This window comes from Salvelinus namaycush, chromosome 18 (assembly GCF_016432855.1).
Source record: "Salvelinus namaycush isolate Seneca chromosome 18, SaNama_1.0, whole genome shotgun sequence".
In the NCBI taxonomy this organism is placed as follows: domain Eukaryota; kingdom Metazoa; phylum Chordata; class Actinopteri; order Salmoniformes; family Salmonidae; genus Salvelinus; species Salvelinus namaycush.
This window is the reverse complement of record NC_052324.1, coordinates 14,312,260-14,317,695: the sequence shown is the minus strand read 5'-3', so window position 1 is coordinate 14,317,695 and position 5,436 is coordinate 14,312,260.

The window sequence follows — 5,436 nt, the reverse complement described above, 5'->3', positions numbered from 1 at the left end:
GGGGGGGCCTCCTCCTCCGGTACCCCTAGGCGCGGCCCCTCCCAACTCCATCGGGATGGGAGCCGGGGCGCTGGGTGGTGGAACGCACAGGACCCTCTCCGAACGCCCGCGGGCAGCCAGCAGATTATCCAGTCGGATGGACATGTCAATAAGCTCATCCAGAGAAAGTGCGATGTCCCGACACGCTAGCTCCCTGCGGACGTCCTCCCGGAGACTACACCGGTAGTGGTCAATGAGGGCCCTGTCGTTCCACCCTGATCCCGCGGACAAGGTCCGGAACTCCAGCGCGAAATCCTGTGCGCTCCTCCTCTCCCGCCTGAGATGAAATAGTCTCTCACCCGCCGCTCGGCCGTCTGGGGGGTGGTCAAACACGGCACGAAAACGACGGGTAAACTCCGGGTAGTGCTCCTTCGCGGAGTCCGGGCCATTCCAGACTGCGTTGGCCCACTCCAGAGCACGACCCGTTAGGCAGGAGACGAGGACACTCACCCTCTCCGCTCCCGAGGGAGTGGGGCGAACAGTGGCCAGGTATAGCTCCAGTTGGAGTAAGAACCCCTGACAACCTGCCGCCGCTCCATCATAATCCCTCGGGAGCGTAAGACGGAGCGCGCTGGAGCCGGGGGATGGAGAGTCCTGGGGGGGGGGGAGCCGAAGGTGGAGAGAGGAGCCCACTCCTCTCCCATCGCTCCATTCTCTCCATCATTTGGTCCATGGCTGATCCGATCCGATGGAGGACGGTGGTGTGGTGGAGAACCCGTTCCTCCATCGATGGGAGAGGGTTGGCTGCTGCTCCTGCTGACTCCATTTTAGTGGTGCGGGATTCTGTAACGCTCTGGGTGTCGGGGGGTGTGAAGTCAGACGCAGGAACAACAGAGCTTCAATACGGTGCTTTCTTTTTAATGCACAACCGGCATACCAATGTCCAATACGGACTTACTGGGTGTCATAAACAAACGTCCAAACACGGAAGACAAAACCCAGTCCACAATACATACATCCACTCCCGAATCCAAAAGTACAAATGAACAATCCCGCACAAAGAAGCGTACGGGCTGGCTGACTAATAAAGCCACACTAATTACTAATTACCTAAACACAGGTGATACAAATAAACACATAAGGAGGGGGAAGAAAAAGAGTCAGTGGCAGCTAGTAGGCCGGTGACGACGACCGCCGAGCGCCACCCGAACGGGAAGGAGAGCCTGCCTCGGTTGAAGTCGTGACAGTCCTAACAACTAATTTTTGTTTGCAGAGATGTTGTGACATTATGGTTCAGGTTATATGAGCGTGTTCAGGCCATCTTACACTGATCATAGTCGATATATAGTACACCACCAGTGCTTCATGGGCTCCTGATGGGGTGATGGGGATAATGCAAGTAGACCTGAATGGAAGACGAACCAGAACAGGACAAGATGGAAAATAACCCAACCATCATCACACCACATCTCTACTCATAAATATTACACGTCCTTGTCTGTACAATACAGTGGAATCTCAGCCTCCTTTAACATCTGAATAATTCATGCAATAAAATCTGTTTTTTTCACTTCCCTCAGACCATCTTCTTTTCTTGGCCATTCTCAAAGTGGTAGCAGTGAGGAACAAGACTTCAGGGCCAGGCAAAGTGCTGGGAGAGAGTAGAGGTGAAGGGGATTGTGTGTGTGTGTGTGTGTGTGTGTGTGTGTGTGTGTGTGTGTGTGTGTGTGTGTGTGTGTGTGTGTGTGTGTGTGTGTGTGTGTGTGTGTGTGTGTGTGTGTGTGTGTGTGTGTGTGTGTGTGTGTGTGTGCCTGCGTGCCTGCCTGCGTGCGTGCGTGCGTGCGAGATAGAGAGAGAGAGAGAAAGGTTGTTAGATAATAGGTAAACGTTAGATAATACTTGTGGAAACTAAGTCCATGATTCTGACTAAGTGCCTCTCCCAGCTGACAATTTGATTCTTTGCATAGTCCATATCTGACTCATTGACGGCAATGTTTAATAATTTCTCTACTATTGAGATCAGAAGTTCAAGCTCAAATAATGACAGATATTTAAGGGTTTCTATGAAAATTGTTAGTGTTAAATTGATATGATAAGGGATTCAGCATTTCTATTCTATCTTTTTAGTAAATGTTGTATTTCCTTCTGAAGAAATACCATCAAATTGTAATCAGTAGTTCCTAACCCACACAACTCATCCAGTGGTCCTAATAACTGTCAACTCTTGGCAATTCTTCAAGGAAACCGGCCAAGGAAGCTTTAATCAATTACATCCTACTCCATATCGCTGTGTGGCAACTGGAAAGAACGATGACCCTGTAGATGCACAGTTATTCTATCATGAAAGTCATCTGTATGCCCTTTAGTAAAAGTGCGTCAATGAAAAACAACGCACCGCTGCTTTGCCGCATGGCCAAATTTCGTCAGATCAGCAGAGGAAACTAATGCGCGCGTGGTCCGATGTCCTGCTAAGGTGCAATACATAGGGGACGGCACAGGACAAAGCACGCGGAAAAGATAATACATTTCATGGTATCCGCTGTGCAATTAACAACCTTTTTTCTCTTTTTGGGTCGTCATCTTTATTTATTTTTAGCAGTTTATTTAAACATTTTTTAGGAATGTGTTTTGCATCATTAGTGCCATTCTTCAGCGTTCCCCTATCAAATGTCCCTGATAAAATTGCGCGGTAAGGAGAAAATGTACTTGGGAGCGCGGGAAATAATTCAGTTGCGCATAACCATTCTTGCATAAGCATCCAAATAAACAGGGCAACTTGTAGGCCTCCTTCAGTTATCTTTCAATATTGCTTGCAAGCACCCATCTCTTCAACCCTTTTTGGAAATGAAGACAGATGGTGATAAACCTGGGAAATTGTGATGGGAATTTCCTTATGTTTGGTTTCTTTTAGATTCGACTCGTTTTTCCCAAGGAAATAAGTGCATTACCACAGAAGATCCACAGGGATAGTCACTTTTGTGGTGTTCAGTGTTAAAGATACAAGACAAATGTGTGCTCCGAATAGTAGCCTAGCTTATGAGAGGTCCATTCCTCTCTGTTGAAACTCTATCAATCACCTTCAGGCGCGGCTGCCTTTGAGCGTCACGTGGCTGCCACACGGATGCCCAGAACCGGTGTTGCAGGAGCCGTAGGCGCCGGAGAAGCAACATGGGACGATTCAAATACTTATAGAGGTAAGATTATAGCCTGCGTGTGAGTAGTTTATTCATGAAGTAGTTTGATTGGTCTAGTGTCTTTGTTTTAACAAAATTAATTGACCGTGTTGCTTGTGCTCATGGAGTTGGCTAAGCTTGGCTAATTTGGGCATATTATAAAAACCTTTTCTTTTTGGTTTATTGTATATTGAGAAAAGTTTGTGTTTCTTTGTTCTTTCATATTCTGGTGATTATGGCCTTTTTAAATAACTGTACGTGGACTAAGGGGTATCTTGAAGACCGAAGTTTGGATCATGAAACTGGATAGATAAAGAGATCCGATGAGACAGAGATAGAAAGTGAAACGTGTCATGAGAGTGAAAGAGACACTATCTAGGCTATCATGATAATTTAATACGACATGTATTTGATCAATCCAGTTCACTGGTCGCGTGCTCTGGGCACTGAGCGGCTGTCCATGGTGCTGATATGCTCTCCATGCAGCCGTGCGGTTAAAACCTAAAGCAACTCTGTGCAGACTGGTAGATTGGCTGAAGTGCGTAGCCTGTGGGGGATATTTTCACTCGTGGCCCGGATATGCATCTCTGTCTTGGACCAAGCGATTATTTAATGTTATAGCCTATATCTGTAATGTGCTGTGGAGGTTTTAGAAATGTTGTTTTCAATGGTTCAACACTGCAATTATTCACTGTGGTTAGATATGCCTTGTAGAAATCTGTTGAACAAATAAATAATTGAACTTTCTCCAACGAAATAGCATTTTGTCAGTCTTAGGGAAACGTTCATGGTTAGTTGATGATAGAATACCAAGTCTAAAAGCCTGTCCATTGACTTAGAGTCGGTCGAATGTCTTTACAGTCTCTAGAGGTCATGTCAGAGATTGTTCTCAGAAATATCTATTTCAATAGATTCCAATCTGAGAGCCATGGTCAATACAACAATGCCAGCTCTACTGTGAAAGTAATTGTGTGTTCTACAGTGTGGATCATGATTACCTTTTGAGTCTTGGCCGCATGTCTTTGGCCAGTGATTTGTGTTTGATGGTGAATCTATGGGTAAAAAATGTCTCCCTACGCTCAGGGACACTGATGTCCATGCCAGGTCGTCATGAGAACAGAATGCAATATGTTGGGTTGATTCTGGACCCTGGGGCTGATGAGGTGCTTAGGTCTGAGAGATGTGGCAAGCTGAGCTGCCACACTCAGGGAGGATAGGAGAAATAATGGACTGAGCGTTTGTGGTGGCCACCATTTTCCTGATCTGTCACAAGATATCTTCAGCAAGGTTATCCATTTTTCTGTTAGAGAATACAGTATCTGTGTGGTCATCGCGAGAAATTGTGTAGCTCTACATACAAGCTAGTCTTTCATAGCTATTCAGATGAGATACCAGCTGAGTTTGACTATCAAACCTATCACATATCACTTCTAACTGCTTTAGAAGTGACCATTCCATGAACGTTTACCTGAGCAGGGGACACTCAATAGAACAGTCCATACATCTACAGCATCAAGCATCTTCAACTTTGGTCCATAACTACTTTGGTCTGATGAAATTTTCTACAATATTCCTGATTAATATTACGTCTGAGTGGTTGTTTTGGGCTTTGATTGCTTTTATTTAGTAGGAGGTGAGAATCAGGTGGAAAACGAGCGTCTTATTGAAATTCACATGGGAGTCTTTCTCTGTCTCTGCCTTAGTGTTGGGGCTATTTCTGGGTTTGATGTCATTTCTGCTGTGTAACTCCCATGCATTATTCCATGATGGTCCCAATGACACGTTCCAAGAACCTTTCCCACAGTATCTAACAGTCTCAGCAGTAGGGAAAGCAAACTAAGATGGACTCAGGATATCAGGAGGATATGATTTAATTTAAGAATCATACAACCGTGTGTATTTATAGTATATGCCACAGTTATTTTACCATGTCTCTGCGTAAACCATTGGATTTGAGCTTGATTTTCTCTCTTAAACTAGTAAATCGATGGCTTTTCAATATCCCCTCTAATGTACATACTGTATTTCCGTGAAATAGCATAAAGCACTCATGCAGTCTTTTCAATTTCATTTTTAAATCATTACTGTATCTCTAATACTTCACTGTGGGTTTATTTCATGAAAATAACTTAAAACATATTTTTTATAATTTATTTCCCTGAGCCTCCTTTTGCCTTTGAAATGCTCAGTGTGATCGTTCGGCGTGTTGATGCACATTTAAATATGTTAACATAAACAGCCTTGATTGGTGGATAGGATCTTCTAGACTCTAGAGCCAACCCCA